Source organism: Papaver somniferum, chromosome 1 (assembly GCF_003573695.1).
Source record: "Papaver somniferum cultivar HN1 chromosome 1, ASM357369v1, whole genome shotgun sequence".
Taxonomy (NCBI): Eukaryota; Viridiplantae; Streptophyta; class Magnoliopsida; order Ranunculales; family Papaveraceae; genus Papaver; species Papaver somniferum.
This window is the reverse complement of record NC_039358.1, coordinates 152,658,924-152,676,145: the sequence shown is the minus strand read 5'-3', so window position 1 is coordinate 152,676,145 and position 17,222 is coordinate 152,658,924.

Here is a 17,222-nt window from a genome sequence, read left to right as displayed (position 1 = left end):
AACGTTTTCAACCAACAAAACCATGTTTTCTAAAAGCAAAGGAAAACAAATATTATGTGTCGAATCAAATTAAAAGAGATTTGTCCATTATGTTTCATGGATGACCATAGTCTGATGCAATGACCTTGGATGTATTCTAAGTGTCCACAAGAGACCAGAAAATCTCAGGTATTTGCAATGTCAAGATCCTAACTGTCGTGAAGAACCATGAATGTTAGCTGATGTTATGAAGGAGCAAGAAGATGAGAATGACCAAAATGAAGCCAGAACTCGGTTGGAGTTCTATTCAAGTGAGTCGACTCGATGACTCGGAAACCTTAACTCGTTGAATCAGTCGACTCATCCCTGATTAAGATAGCTGACGGAGACTTCCCATTTGACCTTGACCGTTAATCTTAACGGCGCCGTTAGGAAATATTCCTTTACGGTTGAGAATATTCCGGCGACTTTTCTTGTCGTATTTCGGCATCACTAAGGATTTTTCAGCGATCCAATTTGTACATAATTTCATATGGGGTACTTTTTACTCATGGATGAGGAATTTGATTTGGATTTGAATTTGAATTTGTAAAGAGGGATGGGAGGAATTTGACAAAGACTTGGACTTAAAAAGTGGAGTTGTTATGGGATAAAGATTATATTCCTATGTGGATTACAAGCAAAGTGAAAGCTATAAAAGTGAAGCCATTACACAATTGAAAACACAACTTTACACACACAACTTTTTGGTTTTTGTTTCCTTTCATATATCTATTTATTTTAACTATTTTTGTGTGAACTCCATAGCATGAGTAACTAATGAAAAATCGGAGGTCTAACAACCACACCCAATATTTCGTTTAGGAAATATGTATGGACTAACTCCAATATATTTCCATGAGAATCAACTAGAAAGTTAGACTCAATTAAGGAAAATACATCCAAGAGTTATATCTCAATTTCTCAAATCAATCTGCAATCGAACAAATAAAAATTTGTGAGCCGGATTAATATGAGAAATAACTTGGATGATACCAAATACCAATATCCAAGTGTCAATCAATTTATATCAACAACCAAAGGTTGGATTATCCGATTGATTGAACCACGCACGACCTGTGATATTTCAATTATATAAAAACATAATGCGGAAAAGAAATAACACAGACACCAGAAATTTTGTTAACAAGGAAACCGCAAATGCAGAAAAACTCCGGGACCTAGTCCAGATTTGAACACCACACTGTATTAAGAAGCTACAGACTCTATCATACTACAAGTTAACTTCGGAATGGAATGTAGTTGAGCCCTAACCAATCTCACGCTGATTAAGGTATAGTCGCGTTCCTTATGCCTCTTGAACCACGCCGAATTCTGCGCACTTGATTCCCTTAGCTGATCTCACCCACAACTAAGAGTTTCTACGACCCAAAGTCGAAGACTTGATAAACTACTCTGTCTCACACAAAAAAGTCTATTGAATAGATAAATCTCTCTCCCACGGAAATACCTACGAGTTTTTGTTCCGTCTTTTGATAAATCAAGGTGAACATGAACCAATTGATACACCGGTCTTATATTCCCGAAGAACATCCTAGTAATATCAGTCACCTCACAATAATCTTAATTGTATGGAAGCGAAAAAAGATATTGTGGAATCACAAACGATGAGACGAAGATGTTTGTGACTACTTTTTATCTTACCTATCGGAGATTGAATCTCGATCAAATCTTAGAGAAGATAGTACTCAACACGATAGAACAAAGTAAGATCAGAGTACGCAACTACAGAGAAAATAATTGGGCCTGGCTTCAGAATTCCAATGAAGTCTTTAAGTCGTTAACCTATAATGGTTTTAGGAAAAACCTAGGTTAAATGAGAATCGACTCTGGTCGCAACTAGTATCATACAGGAGATGTGGGGATTAGGTTTCCCAGTTGCTAAAGTTCTCCCTTATATAGTCTTCAAATCAGTGTTTGCAATCAATGCTACCTTGGTAACAAAGCATTCAATATTCACCGTCAGATGAAAATCTGATTAGAGTCAAGCTAATATCTTTCAACCGTTAGATCGAACTTAGCTTGTTATACACAAATGAAATGTGACTTCATTTAGGTATGAGTAACCGTACTCAAACATGTGCACATAGTTGGCTCAACAATAGTTAACCTAAGTTAGCCATATGAACACTTTCATATCAACCTTGTTCATCTTAATCATAACTAGTTCAAATGACTCAAATGAAACTATTTATGGAATTGTTCAATTGTTTATATTCTCGTAGAAGTATACAAGACACAATTGAAGCAAAATCGATTTTGATTCACTTGAATCAATTCATGAACATTATAGCCACGGTTTGCAAAAGATTGCATTCCTTAATATATAAATATATTTGTTCATGAAAAAACCGATTTTAGAACTTAACCCACTCAAGTATGCAAACGGGTACGCATACTTAGAGTTCCGGACTTGGTCTGGGTTCGCCAGTATGCGAACGGGTAGGCATACTGTCGTCCGTAACCAAACTCAGTTGAATTCCTGGACTTGAACGTTTCGGCCGGTACGCATACGGGTATGCATACTAAGTTCCCGGACTTCAACTATCAAACCAGTACGCCTACGGGTATGCATACTATGGTTCCCGGACTTTGAATAACTTGCAACAGTTAGCATACAAGTATGCATACTGTGCTATATCCAATCAATGGTTAATCGTTCTAAACTCCATATTAATCATTGAATAACTGTCTCACACAAAATATTAGCTTCAAAGCCATTTTCAAGTGATCAATATATCAATACGAAACATTTCGAGTTTACATCAAATGACTGTCTCACACAAATCATGTAAGATGTTACCAGGCAATTTTCACATGATCATCTTTTGACTTTCGTCAAGAATAAAGATGAATTTGGTTAAAGCGAAAGCTAACCAACACATATTTCGAGAAATATGTAAGCGAGTTAAACTCAGCTCGAAATATCAAATGTGTATAATATAAAGTCTATATAGTTATATGACTTTTGTCTCAATAGGAGATAGAATAGAAATAGACTTCTGAGTGATAGATGAGTTCAAGTGTCCACATACCTTTTGTTGACGAAGTTCCACAAGCTCCCCTTAGTAGTTCTTCGTCTTCAATCGATGAACGTCGTGAAGTCTAAAGCTCAACTACACATTCTATCATAATCCGAAACATAGCTATAAGTATACTAGAAATCCAGACTTATAGTTTTGGAAACTAAACTTGACAACAAGCTTGAGATAGCAACGCTTGCGAGTTCGACCAAGCAGTGCTCTAACAACTAAGTTTTTAATTGGGGATAAATAGTTAGTTTTTGACATGATTTATATTTGTTTCCAACTCTAGCTTGAAGTTTTTCACTTGATTATGGTTTATTGTTAGAACATTGCTCGGTCGAACCCTCCAAGTGTTGGTATGTTAAATTTGGTTGTCATATTTTAGTTCCAAAACTCAAAGGAGCTTGATTAGATTACTAGAGACAATTTCGTTAGGTCAGACTAGGAAGTCTAAAAATGTTAAGAGAAACTCGTGTTATACAAAAGAACCTGAAGACGTATCGGTATCAACGAACATACCAACCTTATGTTTGAAGTTAGTAAGACAAGACTTGACTTGTTTCCATTTCTATATACGTTGCTTTCAAGTCGTTTATATTGAAAACATAATACACAAAGTTATATTTATGAATCCCTAGTATTGGAGACTTGCTCATTCTAATATGATCAAAGTGTTAAGGAAGAATATACAAGTTATATCACAACTTTGGTATATATATATATAATACAAAATAGAAGGGTTTTTAAGTCACGGACGGTCGAATAACATTTTGAGAGACATCCGACGATCATACGATTCGTAACCCACTTCAATCATGAATTAACATTGATTAACTTTTTGGTGGATTTTCTTAATAAATGAATGTCATGGCCATTTATATAGTTTGCTATCACCTCATAATTCAAGAGCCTTAAAACTAATTAATTGGCTTGGATATTTAACCAAATTAATACTATTAGCATGATCATAAATAGAATTAGTAGAATTAATGATCATAAATTCATATTTTTAAGTTAAACTAGGTTAAATTTTTATGCTCTTACCAAACTGTCATAATTAACAAACGCAAAAACATTAAAATCTAATAATTTATTATAGAGCTTTGTAGGTTTTCGGCTAATCTGTTAAGTGGAATGCATGACTTGCAAATAGCTAATGATTCTTTTTTTCGGCATGCATCTGAGTGGGAGGGGCTTCCTTCTTTCCATATAGGTAGGTAGTAAAGGATGGTCCAAAGAGATGTGTCGCGGAAAGATATGATTGATTCCAGAGATGCTTTACCCAAGTAATGCGAGCTCCGCCTGCTGCGTATTTCTTCGAATTCTACTGAAACGGGTCAATTCTACCTGCAACTTATCCCAAAGTCTCCTCGCCAAGACCGGCGACGACAGAGGAAGCAACCCGTCTGCTGTGGCGGGTGGCTTTTTTCTTTCACAATAAGACCTAGATGATTATACCTACCCTAGGTAGCTTACGAGTTTACGTCCATCCCTGGTCGGAGTTTCCTTTCGATTCCTCCTCCTTTGTAGACGTTTGTCATAGATTCAACAGTTGTTACTTCCAAAAAAATGAAAGGATTCGACTTCGAGCTAGGCTCAAACTGCAGTTTCACAACTATTAGTTGTCGGCATCGATATGGTTAGACGCCATTTCCTAGCCTATGCGCAAAAAGATAATATCTCCTACTCGAATCTAGATCGGATTCTAAGGAATTTCCAATGTTCAACTGGAAAGGGGGAGGAAGGCTTGGCGGATACTTAATACTAAACAAGAATGTGGAAAAGGTATGGATTCCAGGAGTATTGAGTTGTAGGTATCACATACCAACTCTTCCACCATAAAGTTAAGATAAGGTTTTCACAGAAATGACTGGCTTAGCAGCTCGAAAGGCTACAAGACCACCGCTAGAGACCCAAACTCCGAACCTTCCATCTTAGATATTCTTACTAAATGAATAAAATAATTAATTTTTATGATAAAAAAAGGATGATAATAAGTAAACTCCACCTTTTTTTTTCTTTTCTCCCCGCATAATCTAAGTATACTGGTTATGATCTTTAGTTGTTCTTCCGTAGTTTTTATCCACAAAGAGTGATGTCAAACACCGATTTGTTTGATTTTTAGTCGCAGATTATCAACATGTATCCAATATCATCCACACAGGATCCTGACTCAAAATCGGGTAGCTAGGTAATGTCTTTCAAACTACCCGATGATAATTTTTGGGTGAACAACAATGAAAAGATAACACAATTGAGAAGTATTTCTTTCATTTTTGTATGTTGATCATTTATTTTTTAAAATTTCAAACATGTGTTATATGATCAAAAGGATTCCATTAGTTATAACCATAGGTTGGGTGAAAACTAATCGTTAATAGTTCTCTTATGTTTGTAGATTTTAAACACCAGTTTCGTGTAAAAAAATCGTTTGTTTTCGTGTTTAGTTATACATATTACAGTAAATACATAATTTAAGAGTATATATGCTTCCTTTTTTAGTACATAATATCTAAACATGTGGATGGAAGAAAAAATTACTCAAACGAGTTATTTCTATAGTTTAGTTAAATAAAATGAATTTCGTGTTGTTACGACACGGGTTATTTCTATTGGATTACGAAGTATAACGTTTATCTTTTGATCTTCGTAATTGATACATATACACTATCTTTGTAACACGTTACTATATTATGTAATGAACTTAGGGTTGATTCCATGACTACAAAACTATGTTTAACTACATGGGTTTCATGAAGTAAACTTGCAAAACTTATTCCATAGTTAAAATATGTTAGAGCATAGCTCGGTTGAACTCACAAAGCGTTGGCATGTCAAGTTTGGTTGTCATATTTTAGTATCAAAACTCATCTACAGTCGCTTGATTAAATACTAGAGTCAACTTCGTTTAGGTTAGACTATAAAGTTTAGGAATGTTGAGACATACAAGTAATACTCTGAAGACCTGAAGAATGTGAAAAGTAACGACTACAACGACGACATCATCCTTCCACTTGAGGTTAGTAATACTGACTTGAACTGTTTTAATTCCCAACATATCTTTCAAGTCGTGCTATATTGAAAACATAACATGCGAAGCTGTACATATTGTAAATATTGTATATACTACTGTAGTAGAGAGACATGATTATAATAGATGATCATAGTATTAAGGAATTAAAATACAAAGTATAACGCTTATCTTTTGAACTTCGTATTATTATGACATCGACATAATCTTATATATATTGTTTATGATTATCTGAATGGGTTATGGTGAAGATTTCATCCTATAAAACAATGTTTTACATTTTTTTAAAGGAAGTACATTCATGAACTTGTTTCATGAATCGAAAGGGAAATCAGTAGGTTTATTGGTCTTCCTGTTGATGGTGGTTTTCAGTTCAGGGCTAAAAATATAAAACCCTATATTTAATGCGCCGTCTGCAAAAGGACTGAGCCATTTAAAAGTAAGGAGTGCCCGGGCCTCTCTACTCACACATGTATTGTGCAATTCAGTATATTTATTCAGAATGGTGCATGTAGCAACAATCCCAAACATTCTGTAAACTCTCGCCTACATTATTTATTAGTGTATGGTTTATTAAGTATTTTCCTATGTTATGTTCCCCAGCTGAACCCTTAATATTGGTATGACATGACAATTAGTGTTCACTCGCAGCTGAGTAGCACGAATTTCTTGAAATATCAAAATTAAGGTCTGCATGAAAATGCTCAATCAGACGACGCGCTAACTTCTCTCTGAGAATAAAAGAATTTTGTGTCAACACACAGCGTTTGTAAAATTTGTTCAATTTTGTGATAACTCACAAAATTCAAGTTTTGACCTAATTAATTTGCAAAAATTAGGCCTTTTTGCGCCCGTGCAAATGTCTCGAACCCTATTGGTCGAGACCAAACCTAGTCAAGCTAGGAAACTAATCCGTCATGGAGCTAGTAGGAGCAAAGTCCTACTAGAAAACAAGAAATAAAAGAGGAGCCGCAGAAAATAGGAGCAACAACAAAAGGAGGCGTGGCCATGTCACATGGACGGCCAGTTTAGGCGCCACCCGCAGATGGTCACGCCCGATGTTGCTTGAACGACCCCCTCCTTCCTATCGACCAATCAGGTCGCTCTAAAGCCGTCACGCGCACTAGAGATATGGCCACGCCCCATGCTGCTTGTCGGCCCTCCTCTTTCCCATAGACCAATCAGGTCGCTCTAAATCCGCCACATGCACATGGAATATGGTCGATCACATACTTTCCGGCCCTCCTTTCTTTCCACTGGCCAATCAGGTCGCTCTAAACCCGCCACAGTATTAGAGGGGGAAATTACACCGGATGGCTGCAATGCCAATTAGCTTTCAAAACCGTGCCGGCATGCTAATGGCATGCCAAACATGCCATTCCGCGCCAAACATGTTAATCGGCATGCCAAACGCGCCATTCTGCACCAACATGCTAATTGACATGTCAACGTGCCACAACAAGCGCGGCTACGTGATAACTCACTTTTTGATCGTGGCCAACGCCATAACAAACCTCAATTAGGATTTTATGATCAAAACATGACTTTTTCTTCAATGTCATTAGTCGAAACCCTAATTTATGTTCGTGGCCCAAATTACGTCACTCTGTCCCCACAACATGTCACGAGCCATGATGTGCCCGAGAAACCCTAAAAATGGCGCCATGTCGTGGCCACCCATGGTTATCCTTGTGCCTGTGGTCATTCTCACATTGTGGCCCTGTTATAATTCCTTTGGCGCAAGTACTGCACAAAGAATGTCACCGTGTCGCAGCCACATGCCACGCGCGCTAATTAGGGTTTTGGCATGCCAAACCCTAATTTAGGTAATGTTGCTACACCAACCATGCCAAATAATGGTACCTAGGGCATTAAGTTTAATATGGAAACCAGAGCCAATGTTGCTGATCCATATTTGGATCCAACACCAATATGCCAAAGATATAACGACCGCGGCAACGCCAGGCGCTATTCGCGCCACTATGCCACTGGCATATGCCAAACGCGCCACTATGCCACTGGCATGTGCCAACACGCCAATACTCCATCACCAGGTGCCAACGAGATGTAGCCATAATCAATGACCACCTTTTCTCACAAATTGCAATCACGACCGTCCAACTTCGCCACGGAGTTAACCGACGCATGATAAGTCTCAGGTTCACATGCCATTTTCCTGTGGCAAGTTCCATGGCTTGACTTGCCACAACATGATCATCCGCCACCTAGGTGGCGCACGATTGATCAGAATAATTAGGTCTTACACACAAGAACCACTCATCAATCTGCTGCACATTTTCCACGAAAATACTCGAGACATCAAATATGTCACAAACTGGGGTATGCTCATCAGGGTATTGGTCTGGCGGTTTACAGCGTGCGGCGTGCAACACACCCATTATAAGAAAGTGTCAGGAAAGGGGCAGTTAGTGGCGGCAAGAAGTAATGGGTGTAAACTAACCCGTTTCCTTCATAGTGGGGACAAGGTTTCTAGCATATACACATTACCCCACTTCTCCATCACTCAATCACTCTCACTTCCTATGAGATCAGGGTGCGTTCAATTATGACTTGTATAAATAGGTTTCTACCTATTTCAACCGAGGACAACAGTTTTGGTTAACAACAACACAAGTATCCAAAAAAACACCAAAGAACTGACAACTTACATTCCGCAAGCCAGTTCCATATTCTGATACAAGTCATAAAACAACCACACCTTCAGAACTAAACATTTTGGTCTCAACACCTTATTCGCTTCCCACCCTAAGACCAACCATTCTCCTTCACTTTGTGACCGAAGCAAGACTGGAATGGTCATTTCTTGGTTTAGGCCAGGATTGTACAAATTGACCTCTCGAATCTAAAGTACTCCCGTGTAGTGCATTTGTTTAGGTATAAATTCGTTTCTCATTAACACACCCAAATTTACCAAAACCGGCAGAAACAGTTTTTACCCCAAAACAACTGACGACCACAGTGGGAGATTAATCTCTCGGTTGCGAAGCCAATTTCTCAATTTTCATTCCAATCTTCCCAAACTCAAGATGGTGGGTCTTAGGTATAAATTCAATCATTAACCAGAATTCACTTCAATCACCAATCCCAACCTTCCGCTTCATGAGTTACGCCGTCCATCCAAAGTACTTCCAAAGCCGCCAATGCTCGAAATCCAATCACCATGGAAGAGTATGGCAAAACGTTTGTGGTAAAAGCCAGTAAACATTCGCTCGGAGAGCGCCATAGATGACACAAAAAATGTTGAATCCTTGTCTGAGGTTTGTGCCTCCGCCAACGACGATGCAGACAGAATATGCGGCCGTATCGAATGAGAACAAAAGGGAATGGCCAACACCAATGTACCATCTGCAAGCGCAGTCGACACATCCCATGGCGTTACATCCTTTAGCAACAATACCAGCGGCGCAGGAAGCATCCCCTTTGGCGTGACGCCTCCTATTACCAGAGCCAGAGCCGCCGTTACTCCTAATATTTCTTCGATCATGACGCCTCCAATCATCACCAGGGCAGCTATCACTTCTTCCTCAAGACAAGAGACTAGAGGAACTAGAGGAAACCAACCTCCCATTACCATTATCAATTTAATGGAGAGACATGAAGTTCTCTCTAAAGCTCAGATGGACATGGCCACAACTCAGAAGGAGCGAAGCAACGAACATCCGAATGATTATGTCAAGAGATTCAGAATTCAGGCTCTAGATTGTCATGATCCAAATGTGACTGAACATCATTTGGTGGAGTTGTGCATTAATGACATGGTACTTGTCTATCGCGCTCTACTGGAGAACCTGCGCTTCCAGACGTTTTCTGAACTTCATGAAGCTGCTAAGCGGTCTGCTACAACAGCACCATCCCTGCTAGAAAGAACCAAGCCTGCTAGGAACGAAGAGCCTCATGATATTCGTGGAAGCATATATCTCACCAACAAGCAATACATCCTTCGGTCTTTTGTAAGCAGTTTCACTGAAGCAGCAAGAGGAAAGCCACCGCTTTAGAGATGCAAAATCCTGCGCGTCCAAAGCCGCCAACTCCAACTCCAGTACCGCATGCGCGACGACCACAATGATAAAAACACGCCCAAGTTACACCATATCTGGCTCAACGACAACAACATCAATGAGAGACGCTTTCAGAATTTCCTCTCCCATAGAGAGAGTAGTTGAGTTACTGAAGGAGATTGCACCTGGGGACTCGAGAGGAATACCCGAATTACGATATGCTCTGGGGCACTCATGGATACATAGCAACAAAACGAAACTAGGAGTATCTCCTTCGCCAGTGTCTATACCTGAGAGGGTCTCCAATAAGCCGTCTAATCCTGAAGATTATTTGCTGTTGTATGGACAACTCGCAAATGTGACGCAATTTCCTGGAGAGAGTGTAGCAGCATTTTTTCGCAGGTTCCACACACAAGTAAGTATCGTTGAACAACTCTCTTTACAACCGGCTATTATTCGTCCCATCAAGATCTGGGGACTTTTGTCCGTCTATCAATCTGTCATCATCCTGATGTCATCACTAACTCTTGATGCCGCTTACTCATAGGAGAGTCTAATATACCCAAAGCCCAATCATGCGCGAAGGACATGCCTAGCGGAGACAGAGCTAAGTAACTATCCTTAAACTAAATGTTTTATATTTATTAGGCTATCAGATAAATTTTAAATATCTTAGTGTTGAGACGTGCAAATTCCTCAACACTCACTACTGTGTTGCCAGACATGCTTCTTCAACACATCCATCCTCTTAGTGTTGAGACGTGAAAATTCCTCAACACTCACTACTGTGTTTCCAAGCATGCTGCTTCAACACATTTTTCCTCTTAGTGTTGAGACGTGCAAATTCCTCAATACTCACTACTGTGTTGCCAGGCATGCTGCTTCAACACATCCTTCCTCTTAGTGTTGAGACGTGCAAATTCCTCAACACTCACTACTGTGTTACCAGGCATGCTGCTTCAACACATCCTTCCTCTTAGTGTTGAGACGTGCAAATTCCTCAACACTCACTACTGTGTTGCCAGACATGCTGCTTCAACACATTTTCCTCTTAGTGTTGAGACGTGCAAATTCCTCAACACTCACTACTGTGTTGCCAGGCATGCTGTTTCAACACATCCTTCCTCTTAGCGTTGAGACATGCAAATTCCTCAACACTCACTACTGTGTTGCCAGGCATGCTGCTTCAACACATCCTTCCTCTTAGCGTTGAGACGTGCAAATTCCTCAACACTCACTACTGTGTTGCCAGACATGCTGCTTCAACACATTTTTCCTCTTAGTGTTGAGACATGCAAATTGCTCAATACTCACTACTGTGTTTCCAAGCATGCTGCTTCAACGCATTTTTCCTCTTAGTGTTGCGACGTGAAAATTCCTCAACACTCACTACTGTGTTGCCAGACATGCTACTTCAACACATCCTTCCTCTTAGTGTTGCGACGTGCAAATTCCTACACTCACTACTGTGTTTCCAGGCATGCTGCTTCAACACATCCTTCCTCTTAGTGTTGAGACGTGCAAATTCCTCAACACTCACTACTATGTTGCCAGGCATGCTGCTTCAACACATCATTCCTCTTAGTGTTGAGACGTGCAAATTCCTCAACACTCACTACTGTGTTGTCAGGCATGCTGCTTCAACACATCATTCCTCTTAGTGTTGAGACGTGCAAATTCCTAAACACTCACTACTGTGTTGCCAGGCATGCTGCTTCAACACATCCTTCCTCTTAGTGTTGAGACGTGAAAATTCCTCAACACTCACTACTGTGTTGCCAGGCATGCTGCTTCAACACATCCTTCCTCTTAGTGTTGAGACGTGCAAATTCCTCAACACTCACTATTGTGTTTCCAGGCATGCTGCTTCAACACATCCTTCCTCTTAGTGTTGAGACGTGTAAATTCCTCAACACTCACTAATGTGTTGCCAGGAATGCTGCTTCAACACATCCTTCCTCTTAGTGTTGAGACGTGAAAATTCCCCAACACTCACTACTGTGTTGCCAGGCATGCTGCTTCAACACATTTTTCCTCTTAGTGTTGAGACGTGCAAATTCCTCAACACTCACTACGGTGTTGCCAGGCATGCTGCTTCAACACATTTTTCCTCTTAGTGTTGAGACGTGCAAATTCCTCAACACTCACTACTGTGTTGCCAGGCATGCTGCTTCAACACATCCTTCCTCTTAGTGTTGAGACGTGTAAATTCCTCAACACTCGCTACTGTGTTGCCAGGTGTTGATGGTGGTTTTTAGCTTAGGGTTAAAATCGTAAAACCTTGCATCTGATGTCACTATGTAAGAAAACGGTGGCGTGAGTGGTAACCTCTCCACCGACATATTTATTGAGCCATTCGATATATTTACATGAAATTTATCCAGACTGGCGAATGTAGCAACCATCCCAAACACTCTGTAAATTTCGGCACCTCGCCAATACAAGACTCACTGAGTACTTTCCTGTGCTATGTTCCCCGGAAGAACCCTTAATATCGGTATGGCATGACGGATTTATGTTCACTCGCAGCGGAGTAGCCTGAACCTCCAAGTACCAAAGTTAATCCCATCGCACGAAATGCTCAGACGGAAAGCACACTGCATTCTGTAGATAAGGATTTTTGTGGCAGTATACAAAATCCAGCCAATTATTGTGATAACTCACAAAAAGCTCATAAACCCGACTAATTTGCAAAATTAGGGTTTCGCGCCCCGCGCAGTGTACTAGACCCCGTTGGTCGAAAAACTATGCTTAGCCAAACTAGGCGATTAAATCCGCCACAACGCACTGGAAATATGACCATGCCCTAGCTTGTTGGCCCCACTTCCCGTCGACAAATCAGGTCTCTTTAAATCCGCCGCACTCACACAGAAATGTAGCCACGCCCATGCCTGGCCGGCCCTCTTATATTAACCAATCAGGTTACTTTAAACTCACCATAGTGTTGAAAAGAAGGAAACCGCGCCAGATGGCCGCAAAGCCAATTGGTTTCCCAAAAACGCACCAGCATGCCAAGCAGCATGCCAAACGCACATACCAGACACACATTCCAAACGCGCCAAACATGGCCACTCAACCCATGCAACGTGCCATATAGGCTAATTAGGGTTTCGACAAGCCAAACCCTAATTTAGGTAAGATTTCCACACCAACGTGCCAAAATTTCAGTGGTTATGGCTACGCGCGCAACTGCGCCGAAGGCATGCACGAGTCATGCCGCAATGCCGATAGCGCAAGTTAAAAGCGCCACTGACAATTAAAGGTAGCCATGATTGACGACTACCTTTCCTCTTGAGATGCAATCTTAGCCATCCAAGTTCGCAACCAAACTAACATGCTTGTGGAAACTTTTGAGCAACCATGCCGCCAAACCCTAAACTTTGGTTGCGGCATCAAACCCTGAATTGGCCACGACGCCTAATTTGGCCACAGTGCCAAACCCTAGATTGGCTACGGCGCCAAGCTCTAACCTTGGCCATGCCGCCAAGCCCTAGCCTTGGCCATGCCGCCAAGCCTTAACTTTAGTCACTGAGCCAAATCTTAAACTTTGGCCATGCTATAACGCCACGGCCGCTGGCATGCCGCCATGCCAGCATGTCGCTAGGCCACGACCACTAGCATGCCGCTAGGCCACAGCCACCGGCATGCCACCATGCCACGACTATTAGCATGCCGCTATGCCACGTCCACTGGCATGCCGCTATGCCACGGACACTGGCATGCCACCATGCCACGATTACTAGCATGTCGCTATGCCACGACCGTTGTCATGTCGTTATGCCACGGCTACTAGCATGTCACTATGCCACGGCCACTACCATGCCACCATGATACATCTACTAGCATGTCGTCATGCCACGACTACTAGCATGTCGCTATGCCACGACCACTAGCATGCCGTTATGCCATGGATCCACTAGGTGCTACTATGCCAATGGCGCCACTTCGTTATACAACAAGATGCGGCCATAATCAATGGCCACTCTTCCTCATGAGATGTAATCTCAACCATCAAAATTTTCCACCGAGCCGTTCAGCTCGTGACAAGTTTTAGGCGACTAGCCAAAACGAGCCTAGCATCACATATGCTATTTACCTACGTCAAGCCTCTCATTTTTAACTTGCCACACATAGCAAAGTTCTACATGTTTTCCACGAAAACACTCGAGACATCAAAACATGTCACAAACTGGGGAGATACTCATCAGGGTATCGGTCTGGCGGTTTACAGCGTGCGGCGTGCAATACGCCCGTTATAGAAAGTGTCATAAAGCGGGGCAGTTAGTAATGGAAAGAAGTAATGGTGTAAAACGTATCCTTCATTATGGAAACAAAATTCCAGGCGTTACCCGTTACTCCCTTCTTCCACCAATCAATCGTTTCCACTTCCTACGAGACCAGGGTACGTTTTGTTGCGACTTGTATAAATAGTTCTTACCTATTTTCCACCGAACAACAAGTTTTGGTCAGGAGAACAATACAACATCTAGAAATCATTTGATAGCTTTTCATTCATCTAGCCATTTCAACTTTCTGATACAAGTCACGAAACACCCACACTTCCAGAATCAACTATTCTGGTCTCAACACTTTCTTCGCTTTCCTCCCTAAGACCAGCCCTTCTCATTCACTTTGTGACCGAAGCAAGCCTGGAACAACCATTTCTTGGTTTAGGCCAGGATTGTACAGATTGATCTCTCGAATCAAAAGTACTCTAGTGCAGTACATTGTTTAGGGTTTAGACTCGTTTCTCACCTACACACACGAAATTACCGAAATCAGTTGAAACAGTTTTCACCCACAAACAATTGGCGACCACGGTGGGAGATTAATTTCTCGATTACAATATCAATTTCCAATTCCCGATTTCATCTTCAACCCGATCTCAAGATGGTAGAGCTCAGGTCCGGATCAACAACAAACCCCGAGAACACTAGCACTGAAATCATCCCTGGTACTAACGCTCCTTCCAGTGGCACTACTACGCCACCTTCCAACACCAGCGACGTGGAAAAAAATGTTCCTTCAGGTGTTACACCGCCGATCACCAGAGCCAGAGCCGTTGCCTCCACTCCCAACGTTTCTTCAAGTGTGACAGCTCCAACCGTCACCAGAGCCGCTGCTACTCTACCATCAGGACGAGAGACTGGAGGAGCCAGAAGAAGCCGACCTCCTCTTACCACTGTTGATTTGATGGAAAGACAAAAGGTTCTCGTGAGGCTCAGACAGACATGGATACAACTCAGAAAGAGATACCTATTTTCCTCAAGACACTAACGGAGCGGCCACCATAAGAGTCACGTCAACCCCAGATGGAGCTGACAAGGAATACTTTTAACATCTGGCGCAGGCACTTCAGCAGGACGCGCGTTAATAGATGAAGAGGCTCGCGTTGCTCTTGAACGCCCAGAAGAAGGGAATCAGCAATCCAATTTCATCACACGTGAAGATCAGGAACGACTTCTCCAAAATCAAGGCAAAGAAAATCAGCAACCCTCTTGAGTTCACAGAGAGCCTCTTCCCGTCAGGAGCTTCATGAATTCTGGGGATTTCGCCCACCAAATCGTGCAGTCTATGATGAAACATTTATGTGAGATTCTATATTTCTCCAAGGCGCAGCGTCAAGACATATTTGCAGCCCTCAACCGCACTTCATCAGAAAAGCAAATGTTTCCAGCCAGGGAAACCATTCCCAAACCCCAACCTCTCCTGGAAAGCACGATTGATAGATGGAACTGGGGACTCCTAACCATTGTTCACTTGAAGGATGTCGAGTTTGACAGCATGCTGACTGAAGCAGCCTCCGACTTCAACATTGTAACCGTCAAGGCTCTGAGAGTTGCAAGGAAAAATCAACCAGAAGAAGCGTATTCTTTAACATGAGAGAAAAACACGACTTGTCGACCAGCACTATTTGTGCCGTCTTCCCATATGCCATATCGTATCAAGTCATTTTTCGAAGTCAAGGGTTAATAGCGCCCTCACTGGAGTTTTCTCCAGGAGCCGCTTCGACGTTTCTCTCTAGGAGACGCTTCAACGTTCTCTTTAGAAGTCGCTCCGCTTCAACATTCTCCAGCAGCGGCTCCACTTCAACATTTGCTCCAGCAGCCGCTCCGCTTCAGCGTTCTCTCCATAAGCAGCTCCAGGATCCGAAGCCGAAGCTTCAGCGTTTTACTCCATAAGCCTCAACGTCCTCTCCAAGAGCCGAAGCCGCTTCAACGCCTCCTTCCTGCCAAGGATCGTGCCATAGCCGCCACTCCTCCCTTCCAAGGTTCGTGCTCGTAGCCACCACACTCGTCCCTGTCAAGGATCGTGATCGCATCCAGCCAAGGTTCATAGTTATGGCCACTTTTGCTTCATCCTATCAAAGACCTGGGGACTTTTGTCCGTCTGTCAACCCGTCATCGTCCTGATGTCATCACTAACGCCTGATGCTGCTTACTCATGGGGGAGCCTAAAATACCCAAAGAATAATCATGCGTGAAGGACATGCCTAGCGGAGACAGAGCTAAGTAACTATCCTTAAACTAAATGTTTTATATCTATTAGGCATATTCAATAAATTTTAAAATATCTTAGTGTTGAGACGTCTAAATTCCCCAACACTCACTAATGTGTTGATAGGCATGCTTCCTCAACACATTCTTCCTCTTGGTATTGAGACGTGCAAATTCCTCAACACCACTACTGTGTTGCTAGGCAAGCTTCCTCAACACATTTTCCTCTTGGTATTGAGACGTGAAAATTCCTCAACACCACTACTGTGTTGCTAGGCAAGCTTCCTCAACACATTTTCCTCTTGGTGTTGAGACGTGCAAATTCCTCAACACCACTACTGTGTTGCTAGACAAGCTTCCTCAACACATTTTCCTCTTTGTGTTGAGACGTGCAAATTCCTCAACACCATTACTATGTTGCTAGGCATTCTTCCTCAACACCATTACTGTGTTGCTAGGCATTCTTCCTCAACACATTTTCCTCTTGGTGTTGACGTGCAAATTCCTCAACACCACTACTGTGTTGCTAGGCAAGCTTCCTCAACACATCTTCCTCTTGGTGTTGAGACGTGCAAATTCCTTAACACCACTACTGTGTTTCTAGGTAAGC